A 27,265-nucleotide genomic window follows, 5' to 3' on the forward strand; every position below is an offset into this window, starting at 1 on the left:
CTTTACCCTCCGAGTCAGAAGGGGGCGGTAAGCGGTCTAATACGCTACTCAAATAAGCCACATAGAAGAATATCAAGGTACATTTCATCCGTTTCTCGTCGCTGCAGTAAAGAAACCTTCGTGATTCATTTCCGCAGCTCATCGGACACATGGTGTGTATTTAAAATCATATGTAATCACTGAGCTTTTTCTGAAACATTTTGGTTTAGCATAGAGAACTCAGACCGCTGTGCTTCAATGACGGTAGTGTGGCGTATACAATATTTCACACCCGAATGTATACTTTTATTGTGAAGGGGAGAAGGTCAGGTGAGAAAACACCAACGGTTTTACTTCATTCTGTTTTGTTTTGATTGGAAGACATTGAGAATAAAACAAGACTCAAATTATATTTTCGTCTTTTTCTGCTGTAGCTTCATTTAGCCCCCGTTACACTCAACCGGAAGTCACTTGTTACCTTCCGGTTCAATTAATCCAAACGTATTTATCGATATATTTGAGCATAGCACCTTAAATGTTGGGAGTTTAAGCACGTCAGACATTATCAGGTAATTGAAAACTGCTGGTTTGGTTAAGCAGAAATGGCGGTTGTGTGTTTTTGGCGATAAGAAGAAGCTTAATCCTTCCTGCTTCATGTGTTCCTATGTAGTTTGTCTGTTTTGGCGCAAAGTGCCGTGATTTTCTAGTTTTGCCTCTGTGTGAAGTGTCAGATTGATGCTGCTTTCTTGTCCTTCGGCTGTTTTTAAATGGTCCATTCAGACTCCCACAGCGTTAGGAACCAGAACCAGAACCGGGCCAACTCTTTGCTGATTGTTTTGGTGTCATTCTAAACATTCACATTGAAAAGGTAAATTTCAAAGATTAAACTTTGCAGTTTGTCTTGTTACCTTAAATATGTAGATTTCATTTGTGGATATATTGTGATTGAACTGTTCGTTCAGTCCAGTTATCCTAACAGAAGATGCAACTTTGTTTTGATCTAACGAGGAGTTCGAGGACGTTCACACCAGATGAACCAGCGTTTCCCTCGACCTTCCTGTATTTCTGCTGGAGGAGGTTTCAGAACCTGGACAGTGAGTTTTAATAATTAATATTACATCTGTGTATAATGTGAGCACCTCATCAGCAGTTCTGACATGCTTAAGAACTTATCTTTGTTCAAACCTCTGAAATTATCCCAACTGGTCTGTTTCCCCTCGTCTCACTGAAGAGTTTAGGATTTGTTTTGCTGAATGTGGCGTTTTCTTGGCATCCATCTGTCTGTCTGGTAAAACCTTTATTAGAAAAAGTGGCACTAATCAAAACAAAAGGGTTATGAAGTTTACTTGGGATTTAAAGACACATGATGGTTAAAATAACACAGAGGTTCTTTACTTTATTACTGGAGAATCATTTAATCTCATTCAGATCAGTGATCGGCTGATCAGGTTCTGGTCCAAAAACAAACAAGATATGTCCGGTCAGAATTTAAAGCAGAAAGTTTGGAGTCATCTAGGTTTTAATATCCTGTAATCTGGTGACAGATTGGATTAATATGGATTATAGAGAAATCTGAGGATCATCAGCACAGCGGCAGATATTTACCCCCTTAATGATGCAGCAGAACTGGTTCTGATCTGTATCTGACTAGAACCAGAACCAAGGAGGCAGCCCGGGTTCTGGAGGCTCTTTGTTCTGAGTCTGAAGAGCAGCTGCTCCACTTCATCGGCCCGTGGGACTGGGCCGGGCCGGACCGGATCCACACCGGCCCACTCAGACTCAGCCACAAACCAGAGCATTGTGTGGCGCTCCGGCCCGACCCAGTCCGCTCTGGCGTAGGAGTCAGGAAAACATTCATCTTCAGATCCAAGAACTGAATCTGGGAGCTGGACTTCCTCACAGGACGGGTCCAATCCGACCTGCTCAGCAGGACCAGCAGAACTCAGAGCTCAGCTCTCCATCAGCGCTGGGCTGCAGGCAGAGTCGCTCAGCTGGAGAGTCCTGGACCGGTCCGACAAACAGAACCAGCTTCATGGTTCTGTGGACTCAGCTGCAGCACAGAACCAGCAGAACCCTGAGGGGCCTTCAGCCAGACGCTTGACTTGGAGAGCGCCCTCTGGCGGTGGGGATGACCTGCAGCGATGCAGCTGGATGTGGAAACAGTTTAAAAACTGAAACTGAACTGGATCAGAACCGGTCTGGTAACGGATCTGGAGCTCTGCTTGCTGTTGACAGGAAGACAAAAAATCCGTTCTGGTCGTCATTTGAGCGACGAGCTGAAACTTTTCTGGGATAAATTACTCATGAAATATATAAATCTGTAAATGATGGGGTAACTGGTCCCTCCTGTGGGACAGACTCAGCATTTGCACCAGCAACCCCACTGCCGCTCATGTTGCTTCAGGCTAACGGCTAGCTGGCTAACTCAACCAGGATAACCCAGACTGACCTCTGACCTCTGAGTCTGAACCGACCCGGACGGCAGATCAGAGGCTTTCCTTCTGCTGCTGCACTTCATAAAATATCCACAAAAAGGGCTGTTGTAAACGAATATTTTAGTTATCAAGTAATCTATCGATTATTCTTATGATTAATCGGATAAAAAAAGATCAAATAAAACATTGCTAAATCTAACATAACAGCAGTATTACTATCATATTTTAACATCAGTACAATCTTTCACATTTGAGCTTCCCTAAGTTACTTTTCTGTAATCTAGAAAATGAACTAGTAACAATAATAGCTCACTTTCTAAGTTAATCTGAAGAAACGTTAAAAATCTGAAATTATTATATTCAGTTTAATAATAAAGAGGCAGGCTATTATAAAAAAATGTCTATACTCCAGGTTTTGGTTTCTGTATTCATCTTCAGTCAGTTTACTAGATGAACTCTGACCTTGCCCAAACATTTATAGCTTTGTTAGCGACAGGATTTGACTCCTGCATTCGTCACTCAGAAACATCTACCAGGTATGAAACAACACCATGCGCTTCGCCACCCACTTGTTGCGACCGGGATGATATGAAATTTATTTTCCGGTATTTTGATGAAAGCTACGCATCTAAAGCACAGCAGCCTGCAGCGTTCTGTCTATCCGCTGACCTGCATAAATAATCCTGCAGCTCTTCCTGCCGTTCGCTCTGAACCAGCAGCTCCGGAGGAGAAAAGCTGCCGTACTCCAGGCATGGCGCCAGTCATTTTAAAGATGTTTATTGGTCCTCCGAAAATCGACAAAAACCCGGACATTATCATGAATCAGTGAAATCTTCACGGGATGAACTTGAAAATTGGACGTTATGCTGCGAACACTTAGCTTTCGTCAACAACTCAGGAGGAAGTGAGGGCTTAAATAAAGTCCCGGCCGGAACACGGTGCGCTAAATAATAAAATATAATGCAAGGAGGCTTCGAGGCAGATACATTTTCCTGGAGGAATTGTAATAATTGAGGTACTCGAATCACTCGAGGAATCGTTTCAGTCCTAATCCACAATATCAATAAAATATCATCAGAACCAGCGTCTGGGCCGCCTGCTGCTGCTGCTGCTGCTGCATCACGTGTTGCCGTGTTAACGAGCTGCAGCCTGACGTGACAGACCTGCTGCAGGTGGAACACAGCTTATCAGCTTCAGCTCATCAATTCACTGCAAATTGGTTCAGATCCTCTCTGATGATGATGATGATGATGATGATGATACCTGCTGTCGGCTGCACAGCTTGTAGTCACCATGGCAACAGTGAGGAGCCTTGGGGCTTCTGCTGTAGTTGGGTTCTGTTGAGCAGCGAGGAGCTGAGTTTGGGTTGATCAGCTAATCAATCAGCTGGTGGGTAAGTTGGTTGATCAGGTTTCTGGTAGTTTTTTGTTGTTGTTTGCTGAAGCAACAAATGTTGGTTCTAGTTATCTTATATTGATTAGTTAGTAGTTTGGTGGTTAGATTTTCAGGAGCAGCAGTTCTTATTGGTTACTGCATTAGTTAGGGTTAGCTGGTTGTTGGTTAGTTTGTGGTTAGTTTAGCTGGGTCTTGGTTTGGCTGGTCGTTGTTTTGACTGGTTATTGGTTTAACTGTTTGTTGGTGGTTGGTTTAGCTGGTCATTTTAGCTGGTTGTTGGTTTAACCTGTTTTTGCTTAGTTGGTGGTTGGTTTAACTGGTTGGTTTAGTCAGGGGTCCCCAAAGCCAGTCCTCGAGGGCCGGCCTCCTGCATGTTTTAGTTCTCTCCCTGGTTTAACACACCTGGATCAAATGACGGCTCATTAAAAGGCCTAAGAAGAACATTGACCTGCTGAAAGGGTTGTTGGTGCCACCAGGGAGGAACTAAAACATGCAGGATGCCGGCCCTCGGGGACCGACTTTGGGGACCCCTGGTTTAGATGGTCGTTGGTTAGCTGGTGGTTGGTTTAGTTAGTTGGTTTAACTAGTTGTTGTATAACTGGTCGTTGGTTTAGATGCTCGCTGGTTAATTGGTGGTTGGTTTAGCTGGTTGTTGGTTAATTTGTGGTTAGATTAGCTGGGTGTTGGTTTGGCTGGTTGTTGGTTTAACTGGTTGTTGGTTAGTTGGTTGTTGGTTTAGCTGGTTACTCAGTTCTAAAGGGGGTTTAAATTTCTTGAAATCACTCCATGTAGATATTGAACAGATGTCGTTACCATGACGACAGATGGCTGTATTTTTTTCAATGTTCCAATCTGAATGGATCACTAATGAAAGCGGTTTGGTTCTGGATGCTATCCGGGTCAGTAAATATCCAGAACCTGCAGGACGTCTCAACTGGGGCGGGCCCAGGAAGTTCTTCAGGAGATCAACAGGACCAGAACCTTTTCTGACCTTCCAAACAACCCTCTAATCTCAGAGAAACTCTCTCAGGTTTCTGCTGCTCATCCCTCAATGTGGCGCTCTCTCTCTGCCTGGTGTGTCTCAGTGTGTTGTGCTGTGAACAGGGAGCAGCCAGTCTCTCTGTGTTTTGGTGTGCATCTCTCTCTCTTCTGTGTGTGTCTCTGTATCTCGGTGTGTGTGTGTGTGTCTCGGTGTGTGTTGTGCTGTGAACAGGGAGCAGCCAGCCTCTCTTCCCCTCTCCTCCAGATGGGAAGTGGTTTTTATGCGTCTAGTGGCGGCTCGTCGCATCTGGCGCTGCAGATGCTTAATGAGTCCAGAACCGGGCAGAGCTGTCGCCTCATTAATGCTGCAGCGGCGCGGGGAGCCCGGCCGGCCCGAACCGGGCCCTGAGGACGCTGCGGGGCGGGGCCGTGTTAGGCGCCGCCTCCCTGTGCGGCAGGTAAAGAAGCTCCAGGTGAAGCTTCGGCCTCTGAACCAGACCCGGCCGTCGAAACGGGATGGAACCAGAGATCCAAAGTGAACCCAGTGGGCCAGCTGAACAGTTCTGGACAGAAAATAAATTAGAGGTTCAAATCAACCCAGTTCAATGTTCACCAATATGACTAAAGTTTAGAGAACCAGCAACCAGATTATTTGTTTTGACTAAAATAGGCCCGGGAATTTAACACGTTACTTTCAGTCCAGAAACTCAGTCAGGACCAGGTGGGGGAGGGGCAGGTGCTTTCCCTACAGAATCTGCTGCCTGAGCGGGTCGTCCAGGTTCTGGTTTATGAAGAGCAGAAATGATGAAGAACTTGTCTGACTTCATCACTCAGTGCTCTTCTTCTTCTGCTCCATCATTAAAGTTGCCATTAAAAGGCTCATTTCCTCCTTTCCACAGCTCTTTTAATGTTTTTCAGTCCAGATGAGCGACTGTGAAGGTCGCTGGACCCAACCTTCTTCCCCCTAGTTGTCCCAGAGTAAGGACCATTACCTGGCCCAATTAAACCATTAACACTCTGGTTCTGTGTCATAAAGACGACCCGGCTGCTCACCGACACCCAGTTCAATACTCAACTACCTGAACTGCAGCAGCTGAAATTCATGTGTTCACACACGCCCACACACACACACACACGCACACACACACACACACACGTGGCTGTTTGTCCTCATAGTACCAGTCCTACCCAAACCAGTACTTAATTCACACCGGACCAATAGTCTAACTAGCAGAGCGCAGTAGGACTGAGGAAAGTGATGACCAGGAAAATGTCCTCGCTTTCCTCAAGGACCTCGCTTTGCGGGTGAAAATGGTGAATGTGATCCCCACTATGTAGTAATACAAGTACACACACACACACATGTTTGGATTCAGGTCTGTACAGGTACGCTCTGTGCCAGAGATGAAGCGAATCCCAATCTGGTTCTGGATCCGACTCCAGGTTCTTCCAGGCTTGAATCTTTCTGGGTCGATGTTTTCCTCTTGAGGTTTCGAATCCTTGGCTGAACAAAGTGGAGTTGTTTCTGATTGTGGCGCTGTGGTCCAGCTGGTGGCCTGTCAGGGCCCCCGCTGGCCCCAGGCCTCATGTTGAGCAGCGTTCTGTGACGCGGCGTCGTTAATGCGGCACCGCCGAGTGAGAGGATGCGTTTATGGGCGCCGCAGCTTCATTGGAGCAGATGGAGGGAAATGATTTTATTAACTTTAGCCTTTTTTAATCAAACCCCCGCTGAGCCGAAGATGTTCTGATGAGGTTCTGATGGAGCTGCAGGGGCCACGGGAGGAAGAGGAACCGGAGGGAAATAAGCCGAGGAGGTGGAGCCGCTCAGATCCAAGACATTAAGGCTGATGGTTAATCTGCAGATGTGGCTCGGTTCTGTTGGACCGGCTCGGTGATGTATCAGAACCGCTCGCTGGGTTCACTGGCACCACCAGGAGGAGTCAATCAAAGATGTTGCCATGGATACATTTATCCTAGGCTGCTGTCAGGTAAACGTCAGTCTATTTTAATGTATCAATAAATTTTAGGTTAGCTTGTGCTATTTTTCTTTAGCTTAGCGGTTTAGTGTTGGCTAACAGTATTTTTGTTTAGCAATGCTTCTGCAAATTTATTGTTAGTGTTAGCTACTGCTAATTTTTATGTTAGCATTAACTTACACTATTTTTTGTGCTTAACAGTTTAGCAATAGTTTCCCTGTTTAGCCTTTCAACATTAGCTTCCATTATTGTTTTCTTTAGCATTAGCTTCTGCTGAGGATTAGCGTTAAGTTCCACAAACGTTTTTGGTTTAGCATAACTCCCACTAGGTTTTATTTATATTAGTTTTTTTTATCGTCCCACAGGGGGTCGTTTTGTGGCTCTAGTGTCCCTTATATGAAAGTAGGCTGAAGGAAAGGGGGAAAACATGCAGTAAACGTCGTCTGGGCCGGGAGTCGAACCCGCGACGGCCGCGTCGAGGCCACGTTGCCTCTGAATGTGGGTCGCGCTAACCCCTCCGCCACGCCCCCCCGCTAGGTTTTGTTTAGCATTATATTTCACTGATTTGTATTGCTTTAGGTTCTGCTAATTTCATTTGTGTTTAGCAGCTTAGCATTGGTGAAGCTAAGATTGGTTCTGGTGGGTCCTGATTAAACCCAAAGAACCAGAACCCAGTCCGGTTCGGTCTCCCATCATGGATGAGGAGCCGCTGCCGCCGTGCCCTGGAGCCAGGCAGCGCCGCCGGGAGGAGAGCTCGGTCCTCTGCTGCTGGCGGCTGCATCTTCCTCTTTCTCCTCTTCCCCATGCCCTCCTCCCCCCCCCACACACACAGACACACACACACAGCGCTCCTCCTGAATGAAGCGCGGCGCCGCCGGTTCTCCATCCCGCGGCGCCGCCGGCTCCAACATCTGGCCGTAAACAGCGGCTCGTCCATAAAAGCAGCCAGCTGGCCCGCTGCGCTGCGGCTCGCCGCTCCCCTTAAGGCCCTAAAGAGCCGGGCCGAACCGGGCCGGAACCGGGGGGAGCGCCGGCCCCGTTTAATGGGACGCCGGGCGTCAGACGCTCATCGTGTATTCTGAGCAGCTGCCTCGTCTTCATCAGAGGAGGAAGAGGAGGGAACGGGCCACCGTGGTGCATTCACTGGCACTTCCTGTTTGTTTACAGGAAACTCCAGAGCCGCGTTTTCCTGATCAGAACCTTCAGTCAGAGTTCTGACTCGGAAACGTCTTGTAACATTCGTCACCACCAGGTGGCGCTCCCTCCACAGCCTGAGCTTCTATAAAAGGGAAGGTGGAGGCTGGAGACCAGGTGCGTGTCAGGCCCACACTGTGCGAGACCAGGTGCGTGTCGGGCCCACACTGTGCGAGACCAGGTGCGTGTCGGGCCCACGCTGTGTGAGACCAGGTGCGTGTCGGGCCCACGCTGTGCGAGGCCAGGTGCGTGTCGGGCCCACGCTGTGCGAGACCAGGTGCGTGTCAGGCCCACACTGTGCGAGACCAGGTGCGTGTCGGGCCCACGCTGTGCGAGGCCAGGTGCGTGTCGGGCCCACGCTGTGTGAGACCAGGTGCGTGTCGGGCCCACGCTGTGTGAGACCAGGTGCGTGTCGGGCCCACGCTGTTTGCTGGATGTGGGTTTGGAGGAAAATTGTTTTAAATCGATTCTCTTAATTAGTTTGTGCTGATGTGTGTTTTTATACAAAGCTGCTTTATTAATGACGCAGCGCAGTGTCACCTGGGCGTGACGCCACAGGTAGGTTGATACATTAGTCTCTTTTAATCAGACTGAATTGGATGTTTTTTATATTTTTTATCTGGTAGGGCTGCAGCAGATCTGCTACATCTAGTTTGATCTCAGAGGTCTGGTTAATGTGATGCAGGTATTCAGTGTTTTAATGTTTTAGATCAACTTGATTAAAATGATTTAATAAGCATTTAGTAATTTTTGTTTTTACAGTTTTATCAATGCTTCCTTTTAGAGTTTGATTTTCTTGTTAGTGCGTCCAGTTTGGGTTGTTTGTGTCCTCTCAGTGTTTGTGGTCAGACTGACAACCTAACATTTATTGTTTTGTCCTCTGTCTGTCTTTGGGTCACTTCCTGAATACTCAGGTTTCATGTGGCTGCTGATCTAAAATATCTGAGACCCGATTCTGTTGGTGTGATCTCCAGTTTGGATTGCATGTGATCATTCTGCAGTGAATCCAGTGAATCTTCAGTTTGCAGTGAACATTGCAGTGGTTTATGCGGGTTTGTCCGCCTGAAGTGGTTTTTAAATTCGAGTTGAACATTAACGGATTGACAACAAATGGATAAAGTTAACGAGAAACTCTCTTATTTATGTAACAATAAATATTGTTAATAATTAACTTCATTCTGGTTGTTGTTTACCCTTCAGCTTCACAGAGTCATAATGTAAAAGCACACCACACTTTTCAGATTTTTATTTCTACATGTTGAAGATGAATAATCATTTTCTGCAGATCCACGATTCTGGGCCAAACCGGGCCACACCAGAACCCTGCAGAACCTCAGCCTGCAGCAGCATCATGCTCTGGGACAAACTGGTTCTGGTCCAGTTGGATCAGAACCTTCCTGTTTTCTGCACCGCAAAGGGCGATTAATCATTTCTGGGACTAAACCTAAAGAGTCGGATCAGAGGAGACGGTTCCGACCTGTTGGACCGGCGGCTCATCAGAATAACGGTGAGGGCCTGACCTGCAGCTGCAGCCGCATTAGCATGATGCTAATGACATGCGGCGCTGCGGCGCAGCTTATCAAAAAATTATGACTCCGGCTAATGACAGCCGGGCCGGCGCTGCGGGACCCGCCGCGGTTCTGAGAAATGTTTTAGTATTAAAGATGGATGCTGCAGCGCGCGGGAGCGTGACCCTGACTCTGACCTCTGGAAGCCACACCACAGTGTTCTCTGCAGAGCCAGAACCAGGTCGAACAGGAGGTTCTGGTCCATGTTTGCAGCAGATCAGGCCGACCTCAGCTTGCTCTGCACAAACTGGACCGGCCCGGTTCCACCACACAGTACTGGCCCGGTCTCCACCGCAGTTTAACTAAAGCCGCTCTGCCCCTCCAGAACTGGCTTCAGAACCGGGTTCTGTGCGGCTCTGGGAAATGACAGAGATCCGAGGAATCAGTTCTGTTCCAACGTTTCAGTAAAAATCTGATTCTAATTAATAATCATTAATAAATCCAGACGCATCCATTTCACAACATGAGTCGATTTCAGAACAACCGGAACCAGAGGGTCCAAATGACCCGGTACCAGCCGGACTTACTTCATCATACTCATGTTGCACAACCCTGGAGCTCAATCAGCCAGATGTTTAAACCTGGTTTCAGATGCTAGCTAAAACGTTAGCTTCATTCATTATAAGAATCTTAGCGATGCTAAAGCTAAACCGCTAAAAATGAGATAAAAAATTGATTGAAACTCAAACCAAAACATTAGCTTTGCTAATCCTAAACGGCTAAACACATTACAAATTACAGGAAGTTAAAGAGACGGTGCAGCTCTGGAGTTGAAGCCCGCTGCCTCCTGATTGGCTGCCGATTGGTGGAGGAGCTGATTGGAAACATCTCTGATCAGCGGAGACGTTGTGTTGCGTTCAGGGACCCGAAAGCAAAGTTGTAGTGTGAGGAAGGTGACAGTGTTGTCTCCTTGACCCAGAACCCCCCGCCACCCACCGGGCTGATTAGTGGACTGGACGGCAGTCAGCTGGTGAGATTAAAGCAGCGTCGTCTCCTCGTCGAGGGACGCCGCTGTAAAGAGAAACATCCAGCATCGCCGTGCCAACCGCCCCCCCCCTTGCAGGAGCCTCAGACGTTGGGGAAATTAATGCTGGGACGGAGGATGGGGGGGAACGCTGCCAAGCCATCTGAGATCTTCCTCCTCCCTTCTCCTCTTTTCGATTTTGTTTGTGCCCGCCGCCGATTCCCCGGCTGGAGTTTTTCGGCTCGGCGTCAAATCCCCGCCGTCCTCACGGATTCTCCAGATCTCATTACAGTCAATGAGGCGGCAAAGACTTTCAGATCAAAGGAAACCAGTTGGGGAGGGGCGGGGGGCGGCCATGTTGCCAAACCTTCAGAGAGCAGGACGTCCAAGTTCCAGTTCAGCAGGAAGGAAAACATCTGAAATATTCACCTGAAAACCTGCAGAACCAGAATCAGCTGTGGTTCTGGTCCAACTACTCTCTGTCGCTGCTTCGGTTCCTTGAGGTTATGCTCATGGCTGAGGCCTGGACTTTGACTAGACCATGGCAGTTCTGTTGTCTCTGTAGCTTCCTGTTGAGCCGCAGTCAGATTGAAACGTTTATTCTGGACCCGGGTTCTGGACCCGGACTCGGCTCTCGTTCCAGAGCTGATGCCGTCAGCTTCCCGTTTCCTCCCGCAGAGCGCCTGAGGTCCTTCCTGAATTGAAGGTATCAGAAGCTGAAGCCTCGTTTTGTTACGTCACAGATGGTCTGACTGACGGCTGGCTCCACCAATCAGCTGGCAGGAAGGTGGTGAACTTTGACCTCCTGCAGGTGACCTTTCATCAAGTTAAACTGAGAAAGTTTAGTTTAAATCTCCCAGCAGGAGAAAAGCTCGGTCACCTCAATAACTCTGCTGCAGAGACGTGTGTGTGTTAGTGAGTGTGTGTGTTTTATTGTGTGTGTGTGCGGTCGCTCAGCTGGGATGCATCCTGAGTGCGGTTTCATGGCTGCATGCCAGGCTGCTGGGACTGAGTGTGTGTGTGTGTGTGTGTTTAGTGTGTGTGTGTGGTGGTCTGACCTTGGGCTGTACAACCAGTTAACACTCAGTGTGTCAGACATGAACACCCCTCCAGAGGGTGGGTGTGTGTGTGTGTGTGTGTGTGTGTTCCTGCTCTTTTGTTGAGCTTTGTTTCTGCCCCCCCCCTCCTCGGCTCCTCGGAGGAGGAAGAGGAGGAGGAGGAAGAGTAAAAGTTGAGCTCTGGGCTCCCCCAGCTCTCCGTCCCACCCGCCCAGCACTCAGCATCTGCTCAGAGGATGAATAAATGAAGCGCTCCTCCCCCCTGACTGACAGAGGCCCGTCTTAATTGTGGCTGAAAGCCGGCTTTTCTCCCCGCTAATTAGCAGATTGCGGCGCTAAATGATTCAGAAAGCCAGGGCTGCCGCGGCCGCCGCTCATCATCTCTTATTCAGGCAGCGAGCGGCGCGTTGTGAGAACAGCAGCGCCCGAGGTAAATTAATTTACTCCAATTAGCAGCCGCTGTCAGCACGCATCACCGTCCCGCTTCTTTAAAAAGTAATGCTCTGGTTTTGTCCTGCGGTTCGGTTACATCTGATGTTCGCTGGAGGGGAACGGAGCAAACATGGCGAGCCCAGGAAGTCACCCAGCGGGAGGAAGAGGAGGAGGCTCTTCATCCCTCAGTTCAGGTACAACTCAGAGATAAATAGAAACTTTTCTTTGCTCGTCTTGGACACGGCGTGCTGATGTCAGTGTCTGCACAGACCATCTGGGGGTCAAAGTTCAGTAAATAACATAGCGGTGCAGTTCAAGCACTCGGCATGCTGAGGTGGTCGGAGTTGCAACCAAAGCAGCAGATCTGCCTGAGAATCAGATTAAAGTGTGAAATTCATATTCACCATGTTGGGTTTCAGCTGGATTTAACTGACCAGCAGGAAGAATGGCTACTCGGGTCGGAACCGTCAGAACCTTTGGGCTGCAGCGTTTATCTTACCCTGATTGTCTCACAAACTTTGATTCAACTGCAAATGAACCAAATGAACTTTTCCACGTGTTGCCACTTTGAACTTTGGGTTCAAAGGACAGAAAATGTGACTGAGTTTGGACCGGGCCTTTACCAGAACTGTGGAATAAAATCAGGATTAGTAATGAGTGTTCGCCATCTGAACTTCCTGGTGAAGGACGGATCATTTATTTAAATGTATTATTGATGCTCAGAGGATAAAGTTACAGTCACAACACAACTGCAGTAGTTTAGGGTGTCAGGGACCAAAAGTACAGAAGGCAGAACACAAGTCTGAGCAACGATTCACACAACAGTAATAAAAGAGTCAACGCAACATACTGAGCTCAAAGACAGACTGACCTCACCTGAAATGACACATAAGGGCATTTAAATCCTGCCTTCGCTAAACCATGTTGACACAATAGGGGAAAACAAAATGGCTGCCACCTGAAAACTAACCCAAACCAATGAAATAAATCCCTAAACACCCCCAGCATGAAGCATGTGGTTCAACTATGAGGCCATCAGCGGCACTTCAGGAACCTCGGCCCTTTGAGGAGGAGCCAAACTCCAGCTAACTCAAACGAAGAAATAATATCAATACAACAGAACTGAATTTTGACCTTGCAGTGTTAATGTGTGCACTCCATATAAACATTGTAAGGTGTTAGAAAATAACATAACAAGGAATACTTAAATAACTGCAAAGCAAACTAAAGCGAAAAGCAACTTATGATGATGTGTGGCTCACCATCTAACTAACTAACTAACTTATAAAAGGAAATATTAATTTCAGAGTTTCTCCCAGTAAACCTGCTCAGCCCGGCGGTCGGTCCACCATGTTTTTGTATTTAAAGATGTTAAGTTGACAGAAAATGTAAAAAATATTTCTGGGTGATTAAATGTTACAGGAAAACATCTCCAGTGAAACTATATTTAAACCCAAAACTAGTCTTAAAAACAACAGATCAAAAACACAATTAGAATTAGTATCAATTATTTTCACTTCTGTTTAATCCAAATGAAGTCAGTGGCTCCATGAGGCCCCCAGGGCTTCAGGGGCCATAAATGCTCATATTTTAACACAGATATATAAATGTAATATTTGATTATTGAGATGATCAATGCTGCTAAATTTGATTTAGTGGTTTCAACATAAATTAAAAGATTTTAAATTAACATTTATATGTAAGATTTTAAGAAGCTGGCAAGTTTACTTTGTAAAAGTTCAAAGAACAATCTTCATCGTTGGATTGTTTTGTTACCATAGCAACAATCTGATGCTGTGAGTTTAATCTTTGACTTTGAGCTGTTTGTTCATAAATACAAATGAATGAACTGTAATTATAACTGATTGTTTTCAGGTTGGCCAGTTAATCTACTCTCTCTCTCCCAGATTAAATCCAACCCAGAAGCTGTTAGAGGTGCTGATGGTTTTAGCAGCAAGAGGGGCCCCTAGGTCAGATTCTGCCCCAGGCCTCATGCAGCCTTGGACCGGCCCTGCAGGATGAGTTCAATCTGCTGCACTGATGATGAGCAACAAACGGAGATTTAATTCAATGCTGCTAATGTGGCTTTAGCAGCTCTAACATTTCTGTCTGTTGAGTTTTAATAAGAGACACAGAAACTGTTTTGGTTGCTGGAGTTTTAAGGGACGAGATTCTCAGATCTCCACACAGCTGCGCGCATTAACTCTGGCTGACTAAGTGGACAAAACATTTGGTATGGTTTGGAGCATCATGTTGCCGGAAAAATAATACTAAAAATAATCATAAAATAATATAAAACCAGCGGCTGAACCTGCATGATGAGGTTAGCGCTGGTTCGTTAACCGCTAACGCTCCGGCCAACCCGGAACACAGACATGAACTTCACAGGAAAAACAGCGCCACACGCTGGGCAGCTTGTTGAGATGTAAACGCCACATCATTCTTTGTTCACAAATATAAATCATTCTCACCGCTCCTCAACGTTCCTCTGAAAGCCACTACAAGTTATTCCTGTGGTTCACATAGAGCTGCACAACCAGAGCTAACACAGCGGGTTTTAGACTCTGACCTTGATGTGGAGTTCGCCAAAGAAACATGATTCCTCACAGGGGGTTGATGTAAATATCCATACAGGTCAGCCTGCGTCCAGTTTAGCTGTGTGAAAGGAGGAGTGTGATCCGCGTTAAACGGATCCGCGTTGAACGTTAACCTCTTGGTGAACGTTCACCTTGCTAACGGCAGACCAGCAGCTGCTTTGATGCCTCGCTGTTTCATGTAATAAAGCCGTACAGCTGGTTAAGCATCGCTTGCAGCTGCAGCTGCTCGGTCAGGTTCGGCCTGAAACGTGAAGATGACCCAGATGTTGAGTCTTCAGACTGTGTGAAGTGCAGCTCTTCAAGGCTCAGGATGGATGTGCTTCTTCTGCGGCGCCAGCGTCCAGATGCTTCATCATTAAACGCGCTGCCGCCAGATCGCAGCAGAACCGGTAGGACTCCAGAGACGACAGCTGCTACTGCAGAGACAATTAATTAAACGGGAGGGGAAACCCGGAGGGGATCCGGTTCTGATACGGCGGACCCGCCCGTCTTCCAGAAACCGCCCGTTTCAGCTAGACTCAGACCTGAAACCGTGGTGGAGCGGCAAAGGCCCGGTCGGTCCATATTTGGTGGTGAATGAGCAGAGGCTGGTCGGGAATCAAACCCACAACCTCTGTAGGTTACAATGTTTTTAACAATGAAGATCCAGAATCTGTTTTCCAGGCTCTGATTTAAAGATGGCCGCTCCTCCAAACACCTGGAGATTATTCGTCCCAGGAGCTTCAACCAAATTCTGCTACTCCACCAAAACTGCAAAAAGAAATTTAAAACAATTAGACTAAAAGCAGCTTTTCCCTCCAGTGATGAGTTCTTCAATTTAATAAAACTAGAAAATATGGCCGGGTCCATCAGTGGGGAGCCTGCATGCTGTCTCCTGCCTGCGTGGGTTTTCTCTGGGTACTCCTCCCACAGTCCCTGTCATGCCCACAGGTGAAGTGGAGGATGAAGAGAACTGAGGGAGCAGGAATATTTTGAAATGAAAGGTTTGTTTCTTCCTGTAGGCAGCTGAACATGTTTCCTAAATGGATGATTAGATTTAAAACGTTAATGAACATTAATATGGTAATTTGCTGTGATGAATAAATGTCTTTGGAAAAACACATGAAATAAACCAAGACTTTGGTTCAATTCACACCATGATGATCCGTGATGATGATCCGTTTCTCTCACATTTCAATGTTCAATTCCTTAGGGCTCCTAGAGACACGTTACGACCTACCGTACGCTGCGATAAACGAAGAGACGACTTGCCGTACGCTGCGATAAACGAAGAGACGACTTGCCGTACGCTGCGATAAACGAAGAGACGACTTGCCGTACGCTGCGATAAATGGAGACGACTTGCCGTACGCTGCGATAAACGAAGGGACGACCTGCCGTACGCTGCGATAAACGAAGGGACGATCTGCCGTACGCTGCGATAAACGAAGGGACGACTTGCCGTACGCTGCGATAAACGAAGGGACAACCTAGCGTACGCGATAAACGAAGGGACGACCTGCCGTACGCTGCGATAAACGAAGGGACGACCTAGCGTACGCGATAAACGAAGGGACGACCTAGCGTACGCGATAAACGAAGGGACGACCTAGCGTACGCGATAAACGAAGGGACGACCTGCCGTACGCTGCGATAAATGAAGGGACGACTTGCCGTACGCTGCGATAAACGAAGAGACGACTTGCCGTACGCTGCGATAAATGGAGACGACTTGCCGTACGCTGCGATAAACGAAGGGACGACCTAGCGTACGCGATAAACGAAGGGACGACCTGCCGTACGCTGCGATAAACGAAGAGACGACTTGCCGTACACTGTGATAAACGGAGACGACTTGCCGTACGCTGCGATAAACGAAGGGACGACCTAGCGTACGCGATAAACGAAGGGACGACCTGCCGTACGCTGCGATAAACGAAGGGACGACTTGCCGTACACTGTGATAAACGGAGACGACTTGCCGTACGCTGCGATAAACGAAGGGACGACCTAGCGTACGCGATAAACGAAGGGACGACCTGCCGTACGCTGCGATAAACGAAGGGACGACTTGCCGTACGCTGCGATAAACGAAGGGACAACCTAGCGTACGCGATAAACGAAGGGACGACCTGCCGTACGCTGCGATAAACGAAGGGACGACTTGCCGTACACTGTGATAAACGGAGACGACTTGCCGTACGCTGCGATAAATGGAGACGACTTGCCGTACGCTGCGATAAATGAAGGGACAACCTAGCGTACGCGATAAACGAAGGGACGACCTGCCGTACGCTGCGATAAACGGAGACGACTTGCCGTACGCTGCGATAAACGAAGGGACGACCTAGCGTACGCGATAAACGAAGGGACGACCTGCCGTACGCTGCGATAAATGAAGGGACGACTTGCCGTACGCTGCGATAAACGAAGAGACGACTTGCCGTACGCTGCGATAAATGGAGACGACTTGCCGTACGCTGCGATAAACGAAGGGACGACCTAGCGTACGCGATAAACGAAGGGACGACCTAGCGTACGCAATAAACGAAGGGACGACCTGCCGTACGCTGCGATAAACGAAGAGACGACTTGCCGTACACTGTGATAAACGGAGACGACTTGCCATACGCTGCGATAAACGAAGGGACGACCTAGCGTACGCGATAAACGAAGGGACGACCTGCCGTACGCTGCGATAAACGAAGGGACGACTTGCCGTACGCTGCGATAAATGGAGACGACTTGCCGTACGCTGCGATAAACGAAGGGACGACCTAGCGTACGCGATAAACGAAGGGACGACCTAGCGTACGCGATAAACGAAGGGACGACCTAGCGTACGCGATAAACGAAGGGACGACCTGCCGTACGCTGCGATAAACGAAGGGACGACCTGCCGTACGCTGCGATAAACGAAGGGACGACCTGCCGTACGCTGCGATAAACGAAGGGACGACTTGCCGTACACTGTGATAAACGGAGACGACTTGCCGTACGCTGCGATAAACGAAGGGACGACTTGCCGTACGCTGCGATAAACGAAGGGACAACCTAGCGTACGCGATAAACGAAGGGACGACTTGCCGTACGCTGCGATAAACGAAGGGACAACCTAGCGTACGCGATAAACGAAGGGACGACTTGCCGTACGCTGCGATAAACGAAGGGACGACCTAGCGTACACGATAAACGAAGGGACGACCTGCCGTACGCTGCGATAAACGAAGGGACAACCTAGCGTACGCGATAAACGAAGGGACGACCTGCCGTACGCTGCGATAAACGAAGGGACAACCTAGCGTACGCGATAAACGAAGGGACGACCTGCCGTACGCTGCGATAAACGAAGGGACGACTTGCCGTACACTGTGATAAACGGAGACGACTTGCCGTACGCTGCGATAAACGAAGGGACGACCTAGCGTACGCGATAAACGAAGGGACGACCTGCCGTACGCTGCGATAAACGAAGGGACGACTTGCCGTACGCTGCGATAAACGAAGAGACGACTTGCCGTACGCTGCGATAAATGGAGACGACTTGCCGTACGCTGCGATAAACGAAGAGACGACTTGCCGTACGCTGCGATAAACGAAGGGACGACCTAGCGTACGCAATAAACGAAGGGACGACCTAGCGTACTCTAGGGTGTTTTTGCTTCTTTACATGCTTATTTTCTTTTAAAGATGTTGGTGAAAGTTTAAATTTGATACCAAACGTCAGCGTGGCTTTACGGCTCGTTAGTCCTTTGAAATGAGGGCGACTCTGTTCAGCTCCATGAAAACGTTTTCTAGCTGAGGTAAAATTCAAATTATTGTTGTTTTTAAGAAAATAGCCCATAAAGCCTGAAGGAGCTTCTGTCAGAACCTCCACAGCCATGAATCTTTCATGAACTGAGACTCCACTGATAGCACCGCTTTTCAGTCAAATTCAAATTTATTTATGAGCATTTTCAAAACAACACATGTTGACCAAACAGCCGAGGACGACTAAGAGCTCACAGCCCTCCAAGAAGCAGAGAAATGAGTAGCGATGTGGAAAACACACATCTTTCCACTCAAAGTTTTCCTGAAGGTTTTAATGGAGTCTCTGTTCTGGTTCTGGTTCTGATCCAGCAGTGCCTGGCCTTCTGTACTTTCTGAAGTTGTTTACAAAAGCTGAACTTTTACTGGAGTTGGTTTTGATTATTTCACTCAATTCTTATTTGAAAGCATATCCATTAATGAGTAAAACAGAAAATGAAACGGTAGGAAAACTGCGTTGGTCCGTCTGCGGGGCCCCCTGGTGATGAATCAGAGGAAACGCAGAGGCTGAAGTCTGACCATGAGGAGGAAAAAGCCACGGCCGTAAAACAGAAACGTTTCATTCACACAAAACTCTGTTTAATTTCTCCACAAACAATTATTTATAAAAACTCCCACCAAAATGGAAATTTGAGAAAACTCTGTATTTGTGTTTTGTGATTTTGGTCCTGTGTATTAAAGCCTGCAACAAATAATGCGGCGATATTTCCCATCTCGTTTCTTAGCTTCATATTCTAATGTGCCTCTTAAAAACAGTTCAACCTACACACCAAACTCCTGACGCCATGCTTGATTCCTAACAGAAAGTTGTGCTTGTTTTTAAGCAATCTGATTAGCTGACAGGCTTTAGCTCAGTGCTACACTGCCCCCTATGGGTCGGCATGTTCAGTGGTGGATTTATTCAAGTTCATGGAGATGAAATCTTTTCTGATATCGATTCTGTGTGTGTGATATTTTTAAGACATTGTGGCAGAGATATTGGTTTTTATAAAGACCTGGCTTCATTTATGTTCCACATTAAATTAATATTTAAAAGAAACTTAAATAATATTGGCTTTATCTGCAGGCTCTTCATGGAGTCAGTGACTTAAAACTGTCAGACAGGAGGGACAGCGGACATGTTGGACAGAGGATGAAGATGAAGCCTGCCAGGTTCTGAGGAAGAGGAGGGAAGCTGCAGACTGGAGAAATTTATGTCTCATTAAAAATAGACAGAAAACATCCCAGATCTTCGTGATGGCCGACAAGATTCACTTGGTGTTGAATTTTTATTTATTAAGATGCTGTTTAATTCAAAACTTTCTGCTCATTAACTAATTACCTTTTAGTTACATTTTAATGAGGTACTTTTTACTTCAACAGTTTACTACGAGTAAAATGTTATCAGAGTAACTTTTACTCAAGTACATTATGTTTGTACAGTTTCCACCTCTGCAGAACCTCATCAGAACTAGCTCTCCTACCGGTTCTGGACCAGTTCTTCTCCAGTTCTGGTCCGATTCTGCTGAAGTTCTGGTCCGGCCCGCCGCCCACAGAGCCTCCATCAGGTGAAACTAATGAGTCGTTAAGCTAGCTTGCGCGGCTAATTCTCCTGAAACGTGTGGGAGTTTTTAATATGTGCAGAAGAAGAACATGGCGTCCTGGGACCAGTTTGGCTTTTCATCAATCTGCCGTTTCCTTTTTTCTCCGCTTGTTGTTTCTCTCCTCGCCCACGCCGTCCAGAGATCCAGAACAAAGCGTCCTCGTTGTTCGGAGCGGCGCTCTCACAGGAAACCTGGGCTGCTGGATGTTTTCCATTAAAAGCTCTGGGAATATTATGAAAGCTCTTCTGTTATGAGCAGCAGAGTTCAGTCCCTGGCTGCCGATGCTGTTCGAGTCACAGAGAGGAGGCAGAAACCGCTTCCATCGCGTGGTGCCTTCAGGAACATCAGGGCAGCTGCCTGGTGGTGCCTTCAGGAACATCCGAGGTCAAAATAGAAACATTCCTGCTATTCAGTCCGAATCAGTTAAACTCAAACTGATCAATTTGAAGAAAAAAAAACAGCTCTGAACTTGGACTAGGCCACTCCAAAAACCTTGGCTTTGTTCTTCTGAGTCCATCAGAGGTGAACCTTCTGCTGGTCTCTGGTTCTGCAGAACCCGGCCGAGGCCGACGCACAGACGGACGGAGAACGGCTCAACGGGACGCCAGAATTCACCTTCCTGTTTCTCCTCCGCAGTAGGAGTAGGAGACGCAGTAGAGTCGATACAAAATGGCTTCCAGGGGTGTGTGGGTGTGTGTGTGCACGTTTGTTTGTAATACGTTGTGGGGACCCGCTGCTCCTTGTGGGACCGAAACCTGGGCCCCACAAGGGAAACGCTGTTTTTGGGTCAGGGGTCAGATTTAGGACTAAAGTGTGAATTGAGTTTTGGTTAGGATGTAGAAATGAATGGAAGTCAATGGAAAGTCCCCACAAAGATAGAAACGCAAACCTGTGTGTTACAGTGTGTGTTACAGTGTGTGTGTTACAGTGTGTGTGTTACAGTGTGTGTGTGTGTGTGTGTGTTACAGTGTGTGTGTGTGTTACAGTGTGTGTTACAGTGTGTGTGTGTGTGTGTGTGTGTGTTACAGTGTGTGTGTGTGTTACAGGTGTGTTACGGTGGTGTGTGTGTTACAGTGTGTGTGTGTGTTACAGTGTGTGTGTTACAGTGTGTGTGCGTTACAGTGTGTGTTACAGTGTGTGTGTGTGTTACAGTGTGTGTGTGTGTGTGTGTGTTACAGTGTGTGTTACAGTGTGTGTGTGTTACAGTGTGTGTGTGTGTGTATGTTACAGTGTGTGTGTGTGTGTGTGTTACAGTGTGTGTGTGTGTGTGTGTGTGTTACAGTGTGTGTTACAGTGTGTGTGTGTTACAGTGTGTGTGCGTTACAGTGTGTGTTACAGTGTGTGTTACAGTGTGTGTTACAGTGTGTGTGTGTTACAGTGTGTGTGTGTGTGTATGTTACAGTGTGTGTGTGTGTGTGTGTTACAGTGTGTGTGTGTGTGTGTTACAGTGTGTGTTACAGTGTGTGTGTGTTACAGTGTGTGTGCGTTACAGTGTGTGTTACAGTGTGTGTTACAGTGTGTGTTACAGTGTGTGTGTGTTACAGTGTGTGTGTTACAGTGTGTGTGTGTTACAGTGTGTGTGCGTTACAGTGTGTGTTACAGTGTGTGTGTGTTACAGTGTGTGTGTGTGTGTGTTACAGTGTGTGTTACAGTGTGTGTGTGTTACAGTGTGTGTTACAGTGTGTGTGTGTGTGTTACAGTGTGTGTGTGTTACAGTGTGTGTGCGTGTTACAGTGTGTGTGTGTGTGTGTGTGTGTGTGTGTTACAGTGTGTGTTACAGTGTGTGTGTGTTACAGTGTGTGTGTGTTACAGTGTGTGTGTGTGTGTGTGTGTGTGTGTGTTACAGTGTGTGTTACAGTGTGTGTGTGTTACAGTGTGTGTGTGTTACAGTGTGTGTGCGTTACAGTGTGTGTTACAGTGTGTGTGTGTGTGTTACAGTGTGTGTGTGTGTTACAGTGTGTGTTACAGTGTGTGTGTGTGTTACAGTGTGTGTGTGTGTTACAGTGTGTGTGTATGTTACAGTGTGTGTGTGTTACAGTGTGTGTGTGTTACAGTGTGTGTTACAGTGTGTGTGTGTTACAGTGTGTTACAGTGTGTGTGTGTTACAGTGTGTGTGTGTTACAGTGTGTGTGTGTTACAGTGTGTGTTACAGTGTGTGTGTGTGTTACAGTGTGTGTGTGTGTGTGTATGTTACAGTGTGTGTGTGTGTGTGTTACAGTGTGTGTGTGTGTGTGTGTTACAGTGTGTGTTACAGTGTGTGTTACAGTGTGTGTGCGTTACAGTGTGTGTTACAGTGTGTGTTACAGTGTGTGTGTGTGTTACAGTGTGTGTGTGTGTGTGTGTGTTACAGTGTGTGTGTGTTACAGTGTGTGTGTGTGTGTGTGTGTGTGTTACAGTGTGTGTTACAGTGTGTGTGCGTTACAGTGTGTGTTACAGTGTGTGTTACAGTGTGTGTGTGTTACAGTGTGTGTTACAGTGTGTGTTACAGTGTGTGTGTGTTACAGTGTGTGTGTGTTACAGTGTGTGTTACAGTGTGTGTGTGTTACAGTGTGTGTTACGGTGCGTGTGTGTGTGTTACAGTGTGTGTGTGTTACAGTGTGTGTTACAGTGTGTGTGTGTGTGTGTGTGTTACAGTGTGTGTGCGTGTTACAGTGTGTGTGTGTGTTACAGTGTGTGTGTGTTACAGTGTGTGTGTGTGTGTGTATGTTACAGTGTGTGTGTGTGTGTGTGTGTGTTACAGTGTGTGTGTGTGTGTTACAGTGTGTGTTACAGTGTGTGTGCGTTACAGTGTGTGTTACAGTGTGTGTGTGTGTTACAGTGTGTGTGTGTGTGTGTATGTTACAGTGTGTGTGTGTTACAGTGTGTGTGTGTGTGTGTGTTACAGTGTGTGTTACAGTGTGTGTGTGTTACAGTGTGTGTATGTTACAGTGTGTGTGTGTTACAGTGTGTGTGTGTTACAGTGTGTGTTACAGTGTGTGTGTGTTACAGTGTGTTACAGTGTGTGTGTGTTACAGTGTGTGTGTGTTACAGTGTGTGTGTGTGTGTGTTACAGTGTGTGTTACAGTGTGTGTGTGTTACAGTGTGTGTGTGTGTGTATGTTACAGTGTGTGTGTGTGTGTGTGTGTTACAGTGTGTGTGTGTGTGTTACAGTGTGTGTTACAGTGTGTGTTACAGTGTGTGTGCGTTACAGTGTGTGTTACAGTGTGTGTTACAGTGTGTGTGTGTGTGTTACAGTGTGTGTGTGTGTGTATGTTACAGTGTGTGTGTGTTACAGTGTGTGTGTGTGTGTGTGTGTGTTACAGTGTGTGTTACAGTGTGTGTGTGTTACAGTGTGTGTGCGTTACAGTGTGTGTTACAGTGTGTGTTACAGTGTGTGTGTGTGTGTGTTACAGTGTGTGTGTTACAGTGTGTGTTACAGTGTGTGTGTGTTACGGTGTGTGTGCGTTACAGTGTGTGTTACAGTGTGTGTGTGTTACAGTGTGTGTGTGTGTGTGTGTGTTACAGTGTGTGTTACAGTGTGTGTGTGTTACAGTGTGTGTGCGTTACAGTGTGTGTTACAGTGTGTGTTACAGTGTGTGTGTGTGTGTGTTACAGTGTGTGTGTTACAGTGTGTGTTACAGTGTGTGTGTGTTACGGTGTGTGTGCGTTACAGTGTGTGTTACAGTGTGTGTGTGTTACAGTGTGTGTGTGTGTGTGTGTGTTACAGTGTGTGTTACAGTGTGTGTGTGTTACAGTGTGTGTGCGTTACAGTGTGTGTTACAGTGTGTGTTACAGTGTGTGTGTGTGTGTGTTACAGTGTGTGTGTGTTACAGTGTGTGTGTGTGTGTGTATGTTACAGTGTGTGTGTGTTACAGTGTGTGTTACAGTGTGTGTGTGTTACAGTGTGTGTTACAGTGTGTGTGTGTTACAGTGTGTGTTACGGTGCGTGTGTGTGTGTTACAGTGTGTGTGTGTGTTACAGTGTGTGTTACAGTGTGTGTGTGTGTGTGTGTTACAGTGTGTGTGTGTTACAGTGTGTGTGCGTGTTACAGTGTGTGTGTGTGTTACAGTGTGTGTTACAGTGTGTGTTACGGTGCGTGTGTGTGTGTTACAGTGTGTGTGTGTGTGTGTGTGTGTTACAGTGTGTGTGTGTTACAGTGTGTGTGCGTTACAGTGTGTGTGTGTTACAGTGTGTGTGTGTGTGTTACAGTGTGTGTTACAGTGTGTGTGTGTGTTACAGTGTGTGTGTGTGTGTTACAGTGTGTGTGTGTATGTTACAGTGTGTGTGTGTTACAGTGTGTGTGTGTTACAGTGTGTGTGTGTTACAGTGTGTGTGTGTTACAGTGTGTGTGTGTGTGTTACAGTGTGTGTGTGTGTGTTACAGTGTGTGTGTGTTACAGTGTGTGTTACAGTGTGTGTGTGTTACAGTGTGTGTTACAGTGTGTGTGTGTGTGTTACAGTGTGTGTTACAGTGTGTGTGTGTGTGTTACAGTGTGTGTATGTTACAGTGTGTGTTACAGTGTGTGTGTGTTACAGTGTGTGTGTGTGTGTGTTACAGTGTGTGTTACAGTGTGTGTTACAGTGTGTGTGTGTGTGTGTGTGTGTTACAGTGTGTGTTACAGTGTGTGTGTGTGTGTGTTACAGTGTGTGTTACAGTGTGTATGTTACAGTGTGTGTTACAGTGTGTGTGTGTGTGTTACAGTGTGTGTTACAGTGTGTGTGTGTGTGTTACAGTGTGTGTTACAGTGTGTGTCCCTCTGAAACATCTGCTGTAAAAGCTGTTTTGTTGAAACCTGATAAATAAAAGAAGCTGCTGCCTGTTTCTGCTCCGACACACACACACCAACACACACACTCACTGAGCGCCGTCGGAGCGGGTTAGTAGCCATCACAGAACCGGGTTGCTATCGGATCAGTACCGGGCCTCGGCTGGACCGGCTTCACTGGTTCTGCGCAGCAAGGTTCTGATGACCCACCGGCTGTATAGAACTATGATGGCCGCCGTTGTTGGACTGGGTCAGGCAGGACCAAGATGGATGAAACCGGTTCTGTTGTGGGTCCATCAGAACCGGGTTTATAACTCAGCAGGAGAATGGCTGAAAACTAGAAGAGTGGAGGTGCTGAGTGGCCTAGTCAAAGTCTGGAGCCCAGCCTGACTGAATGCTACGGCAGAAACAGAACCGGTTATGTTGGGTCAGAACTGGTTTTGGTGCTGGCGCTGTCCCAGCATGCTTTGCTCCGCGCAATCACCTGCTTCTGCTCCTGGTTCCTGTCCTGGTTCAGGTTCCGGTTCTGGTTCAGGTCCTGGTCCTGGTTCCGGTTCTGGTCCTGGTTCAGGTTTCGGTCCTGGTCCTGCTCCTGGTTCCTGTCCTGGTTCAGGTTCCGGTTCTGGTTCCTGTCCTGGTTCAGGTTCCGGTTCTGGTTCAGGTCCTGGTTCAGGTTTCGGTTCTGGTCCTTGTTCAGGTTCCTTTTCTTATTTTGGTTCTGGTCCGATGTTCAGCTTTGCGTCTGTATGAATATTTCAGGCTGAAACAGGAAGTTAAAGTTTGATGAGGAGGAAATGAGGCGGAATGCTGCGACAAAACATGCATCCATTATGCAGGATCCGCCATGTTGGACTGACATCATCAGAGGAGGAAGAGCCGCCATCATCATCATCGTGGCGTTTTCTCGGTCTGGCCCTTTAAGAGCCGCCTGGTCCCTTTATCCCCTCAGGATAACCAGCTGAAAACATGCGGCCCGCAGCATGACTCCTCCCTCCGGATTCACAGCAAGACGAATTATTGTTCCAGCACTGACCCCAAGGATCAACTTGAACCTGCAGAGACAGAACCCGACCGCCGGTTCTGGTCCAAACTAATGTCACAATTCCATCAGAACCAGAGACCAGGGGGAATTGGCCGGTCGGTTATCGGTTGTTCGATTCTCCTTTCCTTAGTTTTGGAAGATCAATGATCAGCCGATATTTTCATGTGAAGAAAAATTTCTCTTCCTCAGCAAAAGTCTACAGATCAGCAACTGGAGGTTGCCGGGCAGGCAGCCCGACCCGACCCGGCTCGCTTTCCGAACTTTTCTACCGGCTTCTTTTCGGAGCAGGCCCAGCCCAGCCAGTGACGCAAGCTTCGCTCCAGGTCACTGATTGGCTGAGGGCGCGGTCAGACGGAGCAGCAAAGAGAAGAAAAACGAGGCGCAACGTTTCAACTCGCTGCAACACGGAAGTGATGAAGATACAAACACCGACCCAGATGCAGCTAACGCCGCCGCCGCTGCTCTCCAGCCAGGTGAGCAGTTTGTAGATATATCTGTCTGCTTTTTAATATATTTAAAGTTGCCTACATACAGTCATGGAAGACATTTGAAACACAAAGTATTTTTATTGCTCAAACACATTTTCTGAAGATACTCAGTTTCACATTCCTCACTTCTAAATAATGTCAATATTGTTCAGCATTTTGCCTTCATTTGGTTTTATTGTTTTATCTTGAATCTATGAGCTTCGATTGTTTCTCATTTTGCTGTTATTGCATCGGAGTTTCCCCCATTGTGATAATAAAACATGTTATATGATATTCAGTTATTAAATGGTTATGAATTATTAATTGTAGAGGACATAAAACCAATAAACCTAAAGAAAACGATAGCAGTATTTTATACCTATGCTGTATGTCTGCATAGGTAAAAAACTTACAACTAATTACGTTTTGTCTTTAATTAATGCAACTATTGCAGTTATTTATAATTGTTCAGGTCTGGATGGTAAAAAAAAGTATTTGCATATATATAAAGTAACATGTCTGTTTTAAATAATTCCTTCTGTGTTTGTAACTCCCACATTAGTAACTCTGTTATTTATCTACATTTATGTGCTGCAAGCTCTAACATCTGATTACTTTTCCCAGAGAACAGAAGAGGAGGAACATGGCTGACATGATGGAGAACGATGAGGAGAACCGTCAGAACAACAACTGGATCTCCTTCAGGAGGAAGCAGCTACCAGCAGAGATGGCAGAGCTCCACGAAGAGCCGAGGCAAAGAAAAGAAGAAAATAAATGCTGTTTTCTCTCAGTAAACAAAGTCTCTTTTTTATAATCTCTCCTCACATTATTGTACAAACTGTAGTTTGTTTGGCATCAAGGTCCTAATATGATCCTCCCAAAACGAGAGGAGCTTTAGACAGAGTGAAAATAACATTATGTTGTAGAAATATGTCATTGACACATTATTAATACATTATTCAGCAAACCAAACATTTTCACATTATTATCAGGGCTGCTATTAACAAAAACCCAAAATACAAGTCATGTTCATTTCTACTTTCTACATCATCTTTCTATCCACT

General features: G+C 46.8%; 1 long non-coding RNA gene across 3 annotated transcripts; it reads left to right on the top strand.

Annotated features, from left to right (window-relative positions):
* On the top strand, positions 1 to 27,000 carry LOC114139737 (uncharacterized). Of its 3 annotated transcripts, none has more exons than XR_003594496.1 (7): positions 1 to 152; positions 760 to 847; positions 988 to 1,073; positions 19,432 to 19,622; positions 19,788 to 19,912; positions 25,924 to 26,207; positions 26,826 to 27,000. It is a non-coding gene; the product is annotated as an uncharacterized LOC114139737 (long non-coding RNA). The 3 variants fall into 3 exon arrangements; XR_003594497.1 differs by lacking the exon at positions 1 to 152 and adding an exon at positions 378 to 548; XR_003594498.1 differs by lacking the exons at positions 1 to 152; positions 760 to 847; positions 988 to 1,073 and adding an exon at positions 12,052 to 12,176.
* Positions 27,001 to 27,265: the final 265 nt, after the last annotated feature.

The sequence above is a fragment of the Xiphophorus couchianus genome, chromosome 23 (genome assembly GCF_001444195.1).
Source record: "Xiphophorus couchianus chromosome 23, X_couchianus-1.0, whole genome shotgun sequence".
In the NCBI taxonomy this organism is placed as follows: Eukaryota; Metazoa; Chordata; class Actinopteri; order Cyprinodontiformes; family Poeciliidae; genus Xiphophorus; species Xiphophorus couchianus.